This window comes from Bubalus bubalis, chromosome 11 (genome assembly GCF_019923935.1).
Source record: "Bubalus bubalis isolate 160015118507 breed Murrah chromosome 11, NDDB_SH_1, whole genome shotgun sequence".
NCBI classification, from domain to species: Eukaryota; Metazoa; Chordata; class Mammalia; order Artiodactyla; family Bovidae; genus Bubalus; species Bubalus bubalis.
The window spans coordinates 76,839,466-76,855,886 of record NC_059167.1 but is presented as its reverse complement, the minus strand read 5'-3'; the positions used below and the strand labels follow the sequence as shown (position 1 = coordinate 76,855,886).

Here is a 16,421-nt window from a genome sequence, read left to right as displayed (position 1 = left end):
ATTTAAAGCAGCTGATGGCCACAGTGGGCAAGTCAAGGGATGTGGTCTGGGTATGGAGGTGTTTTTTCATCTAAAGGAGTTCTCTCCATGACCTCAATGACTCAGTACTGGTGAGCAAGCCAATTCCCCAAGGCCAGTGATACTTGAGGTACCAGAATGTTTCATTTTCAACTGTGGTCCAAAGAGAGGGTTGAGTTGGGCCTGAACTGCAATCAGCCAAAAGAGATAGCAGCAAACGGAACAGGTCACCAACATAGTGATAACAACTCCCTGCTTGGGATCCTTAGGGATGAACCAGAGCATCTGGAAAGCTGATGATGCCCCAGAACACACTCATCATGGTAAGAGACATGGTGAGGCCAGTATATGCCATGGTTGCTGTGGAAGGTGCCAGCCCTGTCAAGTTATCTCACTTTAATCCCATCCTGAATTGATGCTTTTAAACTGTGGTGCTAGGGAAGACTCTTGAGAGTCCCTTGGGCTGCAAGGAGAACAAGCCAGTAAATTCTACAGGAAATCAACCTTGAATATTTACTGGGAGGACTGATGCTGAAGCTGAAGCTCCAATATTTTGGACACCTGATGTGAAGAGCCAACTCATTGGAAAAGACCCTGATGCTGAGAAAGATGGAAGGCAAAAGGAGAAGGGGGCAGCAGAAGATGAGATGGTTAGATAGCATCACTGACTCAGTGGACATGAGTTTGAGCAATGGGGAGCAGCACTGGAGCAGGAGATAGAGCAGGAGCCGCATGTGTGTCGGAGGGCACACTGGGTAGGTCCTGGCAGGCTGGTCAGAATACTAGGCAGTTATCAATTCGGTGTCTGCACTGGGACTGAAAACAAGAAAGTCTTTGTTCTGACTCTTTTTTAAAAAACATTTCTTTACTCAATTATTTAGCTGCACTGGATCTTAGTTGCTGCACTCAGGACCTTCGATCCTCATAGCAGCATGCAGAATCTTTGAACAGGCAGAATCTTTGAACATTGCAAGCTCAGAGTCTTAGCTACTGGATCACTATAGAAGACTTTGTTCTCACTCTTCAATAGTGGAAACTCAGTTTCTTAGCAGGGGACCAAGTCCCACTGGTTTTTAAACCAGCTAAAGGGGTTCATCCTCTCAGTGTCAGGCCCCAGTGCTGGGGTGTCTAATATATGACTCATTCTGTCACTCCTCTGAGAGGATCTTCAAGTTTGTGATATTTCCTTCCTATTCTGTGTCACTTACAGGTCTTGATGAGATTTGGTGCTGAAAGCTCAGCTTCTGTCTACACCAGTGCCAAATCAAATCTCAGAGACAGTTTTGGTTGCCTTTTGGATAGCTTTATTACTTTGCCAGGCAAAGGGGAACACAGCTCCTGGCTTGAGAAACTATGTGTCCCCACCCAGGGGGAGTTGATGAAGAGTTTGATAACAACAGTCCCCAAGGATGGGGTTGCTGACAAGCTTAGGGTGTGTGCAGGTCTCAGGTGGTTGGGTCTTTTAATCCTGATGAGTTTCTCCTGTCTTCACGTGGTTTCTTGGCTGCTCCTCCCTCTTGATTAGCAATCTGCCCTTTGGAACTCAGAGAAGGTCATGGAGGCTGGAGTCTTGCCTATGAGAAGTGGAAGACAAAGAGGCCTCCACAGGGTCCCGCTTGGTTTCAGATTGCATTTCCTCCTCCTACCAGACTCCATGCAGTCCTTTCTTTACAGCTTTAGTTGTAGAAGAACCATTCTGCTAGTCTTCAAGTCATTTGCAGCAAAAGTTCCTCTCTACGTAGTTGTAGGTCTGATGTGTTTTAGTGGGAAGGCAAGTTTGTGGTCTTCCTACTTCACTATCTTGATCCTGTCTCTGGGGTTTTTACATTGTTCATGAATTTAACTTTTTGCACATAAGTAAAAAGCGAAAATGAAGTCACTCAGTCATGTCTGACTCTTTGTGATCCATGGACTGTAGTCGGCCAGGCTCCTCTGTCCATGGGATTTTCCAGGCAAGAATACTGGAGTGGGTTGCCATTTCTTTCTCCAGGGGATCTTCCTGACCCAGGGGTCGAACCCAGGTCTCCCACATTTCAGGCAGACTCTACCATCTGAGCCACCAGGGAATCCCTTCTGCACACAAGGAGTTCATAAAAGAGCCTCTTGATGAAAGTGAAAGAGCAGAGTGAAAAAGTTGGCTTAAAGCTCAACATTCAGAAAACAAAGATCATGGCATCTGGTCTCATCACTTCATAGCAAATAAATAGAGAAACAGTGGAAATAGTGGCAGACTTTGTTTTTGGGGGCTCCAAAATCACTGCAGATAGTGACCGCAGCCATGAAATAAAAAGATGCTTACTCCTTGGAAGAAAAGTTATGACTAACCTAGACAGCATATTAAAAAGCAGAGACATTACTTTGCCAACAAAGGTCCATCTAGTCAAGGCTATGGTTTTTCCAGTATGGTCCATCTCTCACATCCATGTATGGATGTGAGAGATGGACCATAAAGAAAGCTTGGTAGTGAAGAATTGATGCTTTTAAACTGTGGTGTTGGAGAAGACTCTTGAGAGTCCCATGGACTACAAGGACGTCCAACCAGTCCATCCTAAAGGAAATCAGTCCTGACTGTTCATTGGAAGGACTGATGCTGAAGCCGAAACTCCAATACTTTGGCCACCTGATGCGAAGAGCTGACTCATTTGAAAAGACCCTAATGCTGGGAAAGATGGAAGGTGAGAGGAGAAGGGGATGACATAGGACAAAATGGTTGGATGGCATCACCGACTCAATGGACATGAGTTTGAATAAACTCTGGGAGTTGGTGATGGACAGGGAGGCCTGGTGTGCTGCAGTCCATGGGGTTGCAAAGAGTCAAACACGACTGAGCGACTGAACTGATTGATTGACTGACTGACTGACTGAGTACATAAAACACTCATGGTTTTAGTATTTTATTCTGTATGTGTTCTGGGTCAATGTCAATTAATTGATTATTTCCTTCATGATGATTTGTGTTTTCTTATTTCCTCTCATGCTTAGTGAGATCTTTGACTGGATGCCAGATACTGTGAATTTTACCTTGTTTGTTTACTTTGTATGGATATTTTTGTATTTCTATAAATGTTCTTGGACATTTTACTGGGATACGCATAAGCTATTTGGAATCATGTTGAGCCTTTTGATTTGTTAGACAAGCACAGATAAGTAATAGTCTGAGTGTGAAAGTTGTTCAGTTGTGTCTGACTCTTTGCGACCCCATGCACTATACAGTCCATGGAATTCTCCAGGTCAGAATACTGGAGTGGGTAGCCTTTCTCTTCTCCAGGAGATCTTCCTAACCCAGGGATTGAACCCAGGTCTCCCACATTGCAGGAGGATTCTTTACCTTATAGGTAGTTCCTTATAGGAAGGTTACACATCTTTATAAGGTTCTTCCACATTCTATACACACTTCCACATTCTTTACCTTATAGGTGGTTCTTGGCCACTAGGGAAGCCCAAGAATACTGGAGCCTATCCCTTCTCCAAGGGATCTTCCCGACCCAGGAATCGAACCGGGATCTCCTGAATTGCAGGCGGATTCTTTACCAACTGAGCTATCAGTAGAGCCCAGTAACAGTCTAGGGCTAATTATTTCCCTCTACTGAGGCAAAGCCTTCCTGAGCACTCGACCTAATGCCCATGAATTTTGACATTTTCCAGCCTGGCTAGTGGGAGTAAGTACTATTCCCTCTGGTCCTTATAGTGGTTCTTTCCCAGCCTCAGGTGATTTTCTCCCACACATGTGATCAGGAATACTCTGCTGAATACCTGAGGGGAACACTTCACAGATCTCCAAGTTTCTGTCTTGAGGTAGCTGTCTCATGTCAGGTACTTTGTCTTACAAACTCATGTTTCCTCAATCTCCTCACTTCCTCAGTTCCATCTCTTCCTAAGTGCACTGTCCCTTTACTTTGCCTGAAAGTTTTCTCAAGACAGTAAGTTGAATATATCACAGGGCTCACCATGTTCCTGTCTTTCAAGATCAGTGTATTTTGTTGCGCAACATTCGGTGTCTTGAAAATAATTTTTCCCAGCATTTTGTCCGTTTTTAAAATTGCTTAGGATGGGAGGGTAGGTCAGATCCATGTTCAGTTCAGTTCAGTTCAGTCGCTCAGTCGTGTCCAACTCTTTGCGACCCCATGAATTGCAGCACGCCAGGCCTCCCTGTCCATCACCAACTCCCGGGGTTCACCCAAACTCATGTCCATTGAGTCGGTGGTGCCATCCAGCCATCGCATCCTCTGTCGTCCCCTTCTCCTCCTGCCCCCAAACCCTCCCAGCATCAGAGTCTTTTCCAATGAGTCAACTCTTCACGTGAGGTGGCCAAAATATTGGAGTTTCAGCTTTAGCATCAGTCCTTCCAAAGAATACCCAGGACTGATCTCTTTTAGAATGGACTGGTTGGATCTCCTTGCAGTCCAAGAGACTCTCAAGAGTCTTCTCCAACACCACAGTTTAAAAGCATCAATTGTTCGGCACTCACATTCAGCTTTCTTCACAGTCTAACTCTCACATCCATACGTGACCACTGGAAAAACCACAGCCTTGACTAGACAGACCTTTGTTGGAAAAGTAATGTCTCTGCTTTTGAATATGCTATCTGGGTTGGACATATCTTTCCTTCCAAGGAGTAAGCGTCTTTTAATTTCATGGCTGCAATCACCATCTGCAGTGATTTTGGAGCCCCCCAAAATAAAATCTGCCACTGTTTCCACTGTTTCCCTATCTATTTGCCATTAAGTGATGGGACCAGATGCCATGATCTTCGTTTTCTGAATGTTGAGCTTTAAGCCAGCTTTTTCACTCTCCACTTTCACTTTCATCAAGAGGCTTTTGAGTTCCCCTTCACTTTCTGCCATAAGATCCATGTTATTTCAACTCAATTGGAAGATTATATTAGTCCTCTTAAAAATTATTTTGAAGCCAAATCTAAAGTATTTTTATATACAACTGGTTCCCTACAAATTTTTGGAGCTATGTGATCTGTTTTGGCTTTTCTACTGGGAAAATAGTTATGTCATAATAGAGCTGCACTGCTGATGAATATCTGCAGTTAGTGATGCAAAAACTAGAAAATGGATGGGTTGAGTACAAATTTCACAGGACACAAAGATACTTCATTGAGGCAAAAATTGGCATTTTGTTTTTATTGCTGTAGAATATTGGGAAAGAAAGAAAGAAATTCTTTATTTCTATAACATGAGAAGGTGTCCCTAACATGAGACTTTGAGGGTTTTGATGGTTAAAATGTATGTTAATGGGTTTTATATTAAATTTAACTCTTTAGCTATCTGAAATGTGAGAACAAAGCCATACTGTGCTCAATACTCAGACAATTTTTCTTTCATTTCTACAGAGAATTTAATGATAAAGCAATCATATCATGTGGTTATTAGAGCAAAATTAAATTTTCACAACTAACACTATGCCATCTTTATGGTTTGGGACATATTTCTTTTACCTTGATAACAATTTCTTTCAGATAATTTTTAGCAGAAAGAGAAACTGTGATAATGTAAAGAAATATTGACATAAAAATAATTAAATTTTCTGTTTTAGAACAAATTCAGGTGATTTGATTTTCCTAATTAAGTATAAAAGAAAGAAGACACATAAATAAGAATCGAGGTAAATGCTGCCACCGTTGAGCTGAATTTTTGATGCAGATATACTGAGCTTAGAAAAGAAATTTGTATTTTTCTTGTATTTAAGTTTGGAAAGTAATTTCATATTATACATATTTAAAAATTGTTTTCTAAGCTAGTGTTGGTTTTTAAAATTCAATTTTGGTGGTTTCTGCCATTAGAAAATATGTTATGCAATATGTTTCAGTAAGATTTTCTGTGTACTCATGTATATGGGTATGTAATTCAGTCTATGTGTGTGTAAGGAAGTCTTTCAATCTTTAATTTCTTTACACTTGTATGCCTGTTTTGTGTAATGAAGGTATTCCTTACTAATTCCAAAATTATGAAAAATATTATAATATAATTGCATCAGTATCTTTAGTGTTGTTTTGTAAATATTACTTTGATCTCTAGTCCACTATACCTTGGGGAGTGAGTTTTTGTGTGTGTTTGCATGTATGCGTGTGTGTGGTGTGTGGAATGAACACTGGAACCTGTATTACTTTTTCTAGATATACAACATTTGTCTCACCAGACCTATTTTCCTTTTCTCAAGAAAATATGAGATTCCCTATCCTAACATATTTGATACTTTCATATTTCTGCTATTCCTAATCTGTCAAGGAGCAAATTATAAAATCAAAACAAACCAGTGGCAATATCTTGGTCTGTACCTTATAAACTCACTTTGACATGACAGAGGAAAAAAATCTTTGAAATATTTTTTAGAATCATACAATGAGCAACTAGGCAAGGCATGAGGAAGTATAGATTTGCAGGAAAATGCAATTGAGAGATTTTTTTCATCTAAGACCTGGTTTGCATTCCATTTTGCTAAATAAGATGTTGAAATTACTCTACATTTGTGCTCTGAAGGTTGATTTTCAGTTACTGAAGGTCTTATTTTGTGTCTGTCCATTCTGTGCACCTCTGTAAGCTCAGATACTCGAGTCTTCACAGTGACCCTAAGAGGAAGACATGTGCTGAATTAGGAGCCATGAGAATGACATTTCCCTCTAGGTTTCCTCAAACTAATCGTGTTTTCACTCTGGTTATAGATATGAAGGTCTGAAGCATAAATATGGCCTCCTTATGTTTGTGAAAAGTAAATTTAAAGCTGCCGAAGGTGCGACTTTTCTTCCTGAACTGAATGGAGAGATACTCTGCAATTTACTCACAAAAGTATGTCTAATTATAAGGATTGAGTGTTTAGACTGTCTTTGCTCAACCATTTAAACCAAGGAACTGATGTTTCCTGTTGCTGATAAAGGATGGGAGTTTGCTGATATAAAAATGTGGCATTCTGAGAAACTGGCACTTACTATTGGATAACATTCCCAAACCAGCTCTTAAAGATACATGTCTTCAATGACACTTCCTCAGAATTATTTATTTTAACTTTGAGAATTTGACAACTTTCAAGATCACAATTAAAAATTAACCCTTCAGAAATAGCAGTTGAATAAGGTTTTGTTTAGGGCTCCCCCTCCCTCACCATGTAATCTTTTCCACTATTTGGAATCAGCTTGCAGATTTTGATTTTTCCTGACTCTTTCAAATGAACATTCGCTGCTTTTGTATTTGTATCCATTCTTTTGTGGAGAAGGCAATGGCAACCCACTCCAGTACTCTTGCCTGGAAAATCCCGTAAATGGAGGAGCCTGGTAGGCTGCAGTCCATGGGGTCACTAGGAGTTGGACATGATTTAGCGACTTCACTTTCATTTTTCACTTTCATGCATTGGAGAAGGAAATGGCAACCCACTCCAGTGTTCTTGCCTGGAGAATGCCAGAGACGGGGGAGCCTGGTGGACTGCCGTCTATGGGGTCACACAGAGTTGGACACGACTGAAGCGACTTAGCAGCAGCAGCAGCAGCACAATGGAGTGAACAGACATGGAGACACACACAGAGGAAAGGAAGGTCGTGACTGCAATCTCTGATGATGAGATTTATATCTTCAGAAGGGCACACAGGATGGGAAGAATTTAGGAGTAGAAAACCTGAGAAGAAACCATGAAGTCTAACTCGAAAAAAAAAAAAAAATAGATGGGAAAAACACTCACAAGGTCAGTAATGCACCTTAGTGGAAGAGCTCTTCTGAGCGAGAAGAGGAGGCAGAGGAGACTACAACATGGACCAACAATTCCAGGCAATGAGGTGATGGTAACAGTATTTACACCAATTCACACAGCATTTGGTGCTCATGCGACATGATGGATCCTGTTTGATCCCTTGTGAAGGGCATTGATGGTCAGAAATGAGCAAGAGGAAGAAGTCATAAGATCAAGAATGGTCCTCAGAAGAGCAGGATGTTGGTGAGGGAAAGTAGGGATCAAGTACAGCTCTTTTCAGCACAAGTTCTTAACTCCAGGAAGAGAACAGATGCATTTATTTCCGAAGGAGGGAGCACATGAGCCTCCTCTCTGCCTCTCACCCCACTGCCCTCTCCACCACTTGTCCTTCTTTACCCTTCCCTCCTGGCCTTCATCTCTCTCGTGCTCTCTTCCTCAGTTCTTCCTTGTTACCTTCTCTCTTTCTCCTCACCTTTTCCCCCTCTCTCTCCCTTTCTCCTTTACTCTCCTTCTTCCTTCACCTTTCCTTCTCTTACCTACAGTCTTCTAGACTGATGTCCTCTAAGGTCACTTTTATTTTACAGGTATTAAAATAGATTATGAGTTGTCGATTTTAAAATAGTCCAAAGTCTTGGAGCTCAGAATGGCAAGAGGTAGTAAAAATAGGTCCTGCACAGAAACAGAAGGCACAGCCTCACAGTGGACATAACTCCTTCTCTCTTGTATTCCCTTCAGGGAAATATGGGGACTCTGATCAACATATAGCCCCTATTTCTGCTCTTCCTGCTGCTGAAGCCACTGCAGTTCATGAGGATATATGATGAATCTTTATCAGATGAACAACGAGAAAGATTAGAAAACTAGATGACTTATATGCTACAGGGCTTATGAGACCACTTGCCTAAGAAACATTCAAATCCCATGTCATTATTGATTCTGAAAGACCATAGTGATCCAGACCACTATAATGACGAAATGAGATGAAATGTGTTCACAATAGACTTGATTGTGTTAAAGAGCATTTCTTCCTCCAAGCATCATATGAGGGCATTCAACAGATCTGTGACAACACATTTGTGCAACGTAGCAGTGGGATTAGGAATGTCACAGGAGCCGGAATGTAATAGCCAGAGTGCATTGTGTTTTAACAAGTGGGATCATGATGTCATTTTGTGAATACACATCATCTTACAAGGAGTGATGGGTCTTTATCACTTGTCAATGGAGAAATGATGTTGGAGAAATTATTCCTGATTCTTTAATTGATATCATTAAATTGTAAAGTGCCATCCACCAAGATAGGATCCTCTCCCTACAGTTCTAGAAGTATATTCTCTAAGATGTTAAAGCAAGAAGATAGAATCCTATCCTTACTGATCCTTACTGATAGGATAAGTCAAACTTGAGAATGGAAATTTTGATCCCATTCACTTTCATCATTCACTGCCTGTCTTTTTTCTCCTTAGACCAGGCAAAGTAGGCTGGGTTAAAAGATAGTGCTCTGAGATGTGATTTCAAACAGATCACAGAGTTTAGCACATTTTGAATGTGATTTGAGGATGAATGCCTGCAGGGGAAGGATAAACAGTACCAAGAGGAATTGGAAATGATTTCTGAGGTGTGCTCCAAAGTGGTACTCATGCGAATTGTGGTTCAATAGAGATAATACAGTGCATTGACATAGTGAGGTGTCTCTGGTATGCTTATGTGGGGTTTCTGGGTTTGGACAGATCCTTCTGTGTGACACAAATTTGAAACAAGAAGAATTGGGAGATGCCTGAGAAATTGTGAAATTCTTCCTCCTAGTGCTATATTTGTAGAATTCCCACTTGTTCTCTTCTTTCTATACAACACAATACTCATGGGAACAGGATAGTATAGATTCTAGCAGGAGCCATGTCAACATGAACACCTAAATATTCAGAATAGCAAACTCCCCAAAGTACTCTTATTGTCCAGTGCTACTTTCGTGGGTTCCCACATTTTTGTTTTAGCTTAGACATCGCTGTTCACACAACTACACACAATTCCTCACTTTCTGGCAAAGTCACATTTATTCACTATTTCTTCTCCTCAGTTTCCTGTCACCGTGGCTTCATCTGAGATTATTTCACATCCAAAAGAGGCTGGTGATCCAGTGTGAGAAAAGAAATCAATCTGTCCTGTTTCAATAATAACTTCTCTCTCTTTGCAAAACTATTATCTTTTTATCATTATTCTCTATAACTTCCTGAAAATGGGACAAGGCATAGTGAGGAGAAATGGAGTGCCTGCCTCTCTTGCATGTTTTATTACAATCCAATCTGCATGTGTCTTCCATTCCCTATCTCTATCTTCAGACTCAGAGCTAATGTCCTCATTTATCAGTAAGGACCAAGAGCCTAGGGCCCAAGGCTACCAGACCCCATTCAGTGACTAAGTAAAGGACACCAGAAAATCAAGCCTCTTGATACAAATTTTCACCTGGAAACTCAAGACTTTTGATTGTAATGTCTAGTGAATGAGGACTCCACCAGCCTTTTGAGAATCACCATGACATTCTCTAAAAGTCAACCTTCTATACATCAGCTGAAGAAGTTCTCCACATAGTCTAGCTTAGGTATGTGCTGTGGACCATCTCATCTAGGCCAAATCTTGAGGTTCTGCAACATACAACATTCTCCAACATACAAGAAATATACTTTTGAGAATATGGTGTAGTAACTAGTTATAGTAGTAACTAGGCAAGAAATTATCAAAATATATCTCTTTTTCTCAAGATGAAAGATCAGATCCTTACACATTCTATAATTAGAGCCATGGAAGTAGAACAATGATTATTTGCACAGATTGTTCCTTTTATCTATTATAACAGACTATTCTTATTGCATAAGAAACCAGATCTTGGCCCTGACCTACTAGATTTTCTAAGATAGGTAAAAACAGTAATTTATAGCTTTATGCATATTAAGATTGCAATAGATTATTGTCCTCTGCCCATTAGCAGTCTCTCCTTAATAAAACCACACTAATAAAGTAAACATTATCCTTTCCTTAATTCCCATGACAATTTATTTTTTAGGTTAAGAGCCCCTTGAGATAATGCACATTAATTTTACTTAACTGTGGTAAAATTATTCCTGCTTTTGTGCTTGTTTATGTCCCTTGGCATAATGGCTTCAGGTTTCATCCTCACTGTAGCATAGGTAAGCATTTCCTTCCTTTTGAAGGCTGAATCATAAAACTAAGATCATGGCATCCGGTCCCATCACTTCATGGCAAATAGACGGGGAAACAGTGGCTGATTTTATTTTTCTGGGTTCCAAAATCACTGCAGATGGTGACTGCAGCCATGAAATTAAAAGACGCTTATTCCTTGGAAGGAAAGTTATGACCAACCTAGACAGCATATTGAAAAGCGGAGACATTACTTCGTTGTCAGGAAGCATTTAACAGGAGGCTTCCTGTGTGCTGTTTTGAATCTGTCATGAATCCTCTGTCCCTTATTAATTCCTGAATATTCAGGAATTAAGAGGAGTTGGCAAACCACTCCTCGGGCTTAGGAATGCATGCATTTCCTTTGTTAGTTTTTCCATATGGTGATAAGTAACTATTTACAAATCTCTTCCTTTTTATGAACCATATGGTAAAAGTGATTATTTACAACTCTCTCTCTTTGATATGGATTGCCTTATGATAATTTGTAAGTCTGGGCTTTTGATTTTTATCTCTGCTGAAAATAGCTACCTTGTAAGACAGTATATATACCCACACTATGTTGAATAAAACACCTTTGCTCCATCAGAGCTTGGGTCCCCGTGTCTTTCTTTCTTTTTTTCCTCTCTCTCTCTCAGGCTAATTCTTTGGAGCACAGAAGCCCACTGAGCTCACTTTCTTGCCTGGGCTTCTAAGACCCTCTTGAGAAGGCACATTGTGCCTTCACCCCCTCGAGAGGGCACCTGGTGCCTCTGTGTAGCAGTGCAAGCCCTGTGTCAAAGGGCTTTATTGGTTTTCTGTGTAAACCAAGGAATATCAGCCACTTTCTCTCTCTTTTACTTTCTTATTGTTGACTCAACCACCAGTTTCTGGTCCATTAAAGGACCTCAACACTTTGTCAACAAAGGTCCATCTAATCAAGGCTATGGTTTTTCCAGTAGTCATGTATGGATGTGAGAGGTGGACTATAAAGAAAACTGAGCATCAAAGAATTGATGCTTTTGAACTGTGGTGTTGGAGAAGACTCTTGAGAGTCCCTTGGACTGCAAGGAGATCCAACCAGTCCATCCTAAAGGAGATCAGTCCTGGGTGTTCATTGGAAGGACTGAAGCTGAAACTCCAATACTTTGGCCACCTGATGCGAAGAGCTGACTCATTTGAGAAGACCCTGATGCTGGGAAAGATTGAGGGCAGGAGGAGAAGGGGATGATAGAGGATGAAATGGTTGGATGGCATCACCAACTCAATGGGCATGGGTTTGGGTGAACTCCAGGAGTTGGTGATGGACAGGGAGGCTGGTGTGCTGCTGTTCATGGGGTCACAAAGAGTTGGACACGACTGAGTGACTGAACTGAACTGAACTGAACTGAATATTTGATTAAATGTATATGTCACATGTTGTTTACTCATCCTTCCACTGATGAACATTTCAATCATTTGTTTATTGTGAATAGTGCTGCTTTGAACATGCATGTACAAATATCTGTTCATGGTCTTGCTTTCAATTCTTCTGGGTATATATACCAAGAAGTGAAATTTTAAATTAAATTTCTTTCCATTTAGAACCACTAACAGAACCACTGACTGTAACTGCCCACCCTGGCCCAGCATCATAGTAACCACTGCAGGAGTTATCTTAAACTAGAGGGTCTAGTAAAGAATGTGAAACCAACAAGCTACCACCAACCAGAAGAATTCAGGAAAAATCAAAAGGAGAGAGGAGATTCCTGTCCATAAGGCCCAGCAACCTCCAAGAATCCTTCTTGCTGGACTCCATCTTGACTGACACATGTTCCACCAGGAAGGATCCAAAGGTAAACCCAATTACCATAAAGCCCAACACTGCAATCCCATGGCAGAACATTTCTCTTGGGTTTCCTTACCCTACTACTCTCCATCCAGGCCCCTATTCCCAATAAAGTCTCTTGCTTTGACAGCACATGTGTCTCCTTGGACAATTCATTTCTACTTTGTCTCTGTCCATTCGGTGCATCTCTGTAAGCTCAGATACTCAGGTCATCACAGTGACCCTAAGGGGAAAACATGATTTGAACTGAGCAACAACTGTGTTTCAGTGGAGCCATTGACCCTCTGGGACTTCCAAGTGGCACTGATGGTAAAGAATCCACCTGCCAATGCAGGAGACCTAAGAGACACAGGTTCAATCCCTGGGCTGGCATAATGCCCTGGAGTAAGAAATGGCAACCAATTTCAGTATTTGCACCTGGAAAATTCCACGGATAGAAGAGCCTGGCAGGCTACAGTCCATGCAGCTGCAAAGAGTCGGACATGACTGAGCACACACACACACACATTGACCCTCTAATGACCCGTAAGGATCACATTGTTCTCCAGGTTTTCTCATTTTGACCCCATTCTTAGCTCGGTTATGGGTATGAAGGCCTGAAACATAAATCTTGCCTCCATATGTTTGTAAAAACATAAATTTAAATATGCCTAAGGTGAGATTTTTTTCCCCCTGAATTTAATGGAGAGATACTTTGGGATTTACTCACAAAGGTAAGTCTAATTCTGAAGACTGAGTGTTTAGACTCTCTATGCAACCATTCAAGCTAAGGAACTGACATTTCCTGATGCTGATCAAGGGTAGGAGTTCGCTGATATGAAAATGTGGCGTTCTGAGAAATTGGCACTTAATATTGGATAACATGCCCAAATCAGCTCTTAAAGACACATTTCTTCAATGACACTTCCTCAGATTTATTTATTTTAACATTGAGAAACTGACAACTTTCAAGATCACAATAAGAAATAAACTGCTCAGAAACAGCAGTTGAATAAGGTTATGTTTAGGGCTCCCCTTCCCTCACTATGTAATCTTTATTTCAAATATTATTTAGGACCACGTTGTACATATCTTCTGTGTTTTGATTTTCCCCCACCTTTTCAAATGGACATTTGCTACTTTTGTATTTGGTGTCCGTTCCTTTGTTCGTATTACAAGGGAGCAGCCTTTTGTCGGCAATTGCAGTTCTGCTGGTGTTTTAACTGTGTGGTTTTGCCTTCTCTTCTCAGAAAAAAGCATGAACTTCAGGTGGACCAAAAAGGGGAACTCACATTCCTGGATTTATTCACGTGACAAAGACGAGCCCAATCAGGAAGGTTATTTTCTATGTTGGATGAACGTGAGAGAGGATGGCACATCTTTCAGTGACCCTACATAGTGTTATAAAGGTGGTAAGGATTTACCCTGCCATTCTGTGGAGAGGCCCTGCCTGCACACGAACTTAGCATAGAAAGCAGAGTGGAGTGAGAGAGAAAGCAAGAGTCTAGTGAAGGACTGGATTTCTTCATCCTGCTGTGTGTCCTGGACGTCTGTCTCTGTGAGTCAGTACAGGTCCTCTTGGGTTTAAGTTAATTTTTTGCGCTCTTGCCCCTGGTCTGGTTAAAACCAGACATTCCCCTTGCTGTAATATTATGAATATTCTGCATCTGTAAAATTTCATTGATTAATATATTTGTATAGTCTTGTAAATAATCCATTCTAAGAATCTATAATTCAATGAATATAGAACACTGATCATCTCAAATATTAGCTCTTACAGTTACAATCGTAGTGGCGTTTTTGTTGTGTCCATGAATACATCCATGGCAACTTCAATTTCCCTTAAATTCTTGGACATTTGTGTTTTCGAAGTTGAAATTTTTGTTCCTATGCAGTAAAACTTGCTGTCCATATTGCCATCTAAAATATGGTACATAGAATTCAAGCTATTGAAATTGAGGGAAAAGTATCAGATTAAAAAAAAAAATTTACTACACTTGCCAAAGTTTTCACTGTAACCAGAAATATAGGATTGTTCCCCTTGTCACACTCTCAGCAGCAATGAATTTGGAAACTGTAATAATTATTACCAGTTTGAAAGATACAAATTTCACTTTTATTCTGTGGTTGGGACTATAAAATTATTATATGATTATTGTCCATTGATGCTTCATATTAAGCTGTATTTACAAATCCTGCTTTTCTTCTTTAAAGAGATTTACACTGAAAACACTTAATGACCCCTCAGAGATATATATTCATGTACCTAAGGAGCCTTTGACTAGTCTCAGTTATTTTAAACTGTAAATAGAGAGTTCTGACCTGGGAGTCAGGACCCACACTTTAGGAGAAAATGCTCTAGACAGACAACCCCTCTCAGGCCTCTCCCAGCCTATAATCTAAGCTGCTTTAACACTCCCAAACAAGTTTAAAAGTAAAGAGGAAAGTCTTGTGAATTTGTTTAAAGCACAAATTTCTGGGTCCATTCATAGACACAACTAAACGCTTTTTCACTCTCCTCATTCAACCTCATCAAAGAAGCTCTTTAGTTCCCCTACGCTTTCTGCCATTAGAGTGGTATCATCTGCATATCTGAGATTGTTGATATTTCTCCCTGCAATCTTGATTCCAGCTTGGGTTTCTCTAGCTCATCATTTCACATTATGTACTCTGCATAGAAGTTAAATAAACAGGGTAATAATATATACCCTGGAGATACTCCTTTCCCAAATTTGAACCAGTCCATTCATTGTTCTATGTCTGCTTCTAACTGTTGCTTCTGACCTGCATACAGGTTTCTCAGGAGGAAGGTAAGGTAGTCTTGTATTCCCATCTCTTTAAGAATTTTCCACAGTTTGTTGTGATTTCACAGTCAAAGGCCTGAGCGTAGTCAAAGAAGCAAAAGCAGATGTTTTTCTGGAATTCCCTTGCTTTCTCTATGATCCAATGAATGTTGGCAATTTGATCTCTGGTTCCTTTGCATCTTCTAAACCCAGCTTGTACGTATGATAAATTCTCGGTTCGTAAACTCTGAAGCCTAGCTTGAAGGATTTTGAGCATTACCTTGCTAGCATGAGAAATGAGCACAATTTGAACATTTTTCAATGTTAAAACTGAAAAATTTTAAATTTAAAAATTAAATTTACTATTTAAAAATAACAAAAAAAAGGTAGTTTGAACATTGTTTGACATTTACCTTCATTTGTTTGGAATGAAAACTAATCTTTTCCAGTCCTATGAATCATTCAGAAAAAGAATTATCAAATACATAAGTGAAAATGTTAGTTGCTCAGTCTTGTCTGACTCTTTGCGACAGGCTCCGTTTCCATGGAACTCTCCAGGCAAAGATTCTGAAGTGGGTAGCCATTCCCTTCTCCAGGGATTTTCCCAATCCAGGGATTGAATTGGGTCTCCTGTTTTGCAGGCAGATTCTTTACCATCTGAGCCACAAGGGAAGCCCTGTTAAATACATAAGCTAACTTTTTAAAATTAATTTATTTTTTGATTGAAAGATAATTGCTTTATAGAATCTTGTTGCTTTCTGCCAAATATCAACATGAATCAGCCATAGGTATACTTTTGTCCCCTCGCTCTTGAACCTCCCTCTCATCTCCATCCCCATCCCACCTGTCTAGGTTGTTACAGAGCATAAGGTAAATTTTTAACTTAGAGATGAGTGAATGAACTTTATTCTCCAAATAATCAGTACTGAAATTACATATAAACCATGTGAAAA

At 40.3% G+C, this 16,421-nt stretch overlaps 2 pseudogenes; one reads left to right on the top strand and one right to left on the bottom strand.

Annotated features, from left to right (window-relative positions):
- Positions 1–70: 70 nt before the first annotated feature.
- Positions 71–373, bottom strand: LOC102391822 (annotated as a pseudogene).
- A 7,568-nt stretch (positions 374–7,941) lies between these two features.
- Positions 7,942–8,986, top strand: LOC112577813 (annotated as a pseudogene).
- Positions 8,987–16,421: the final 7,435 nt, after the last annotated feature.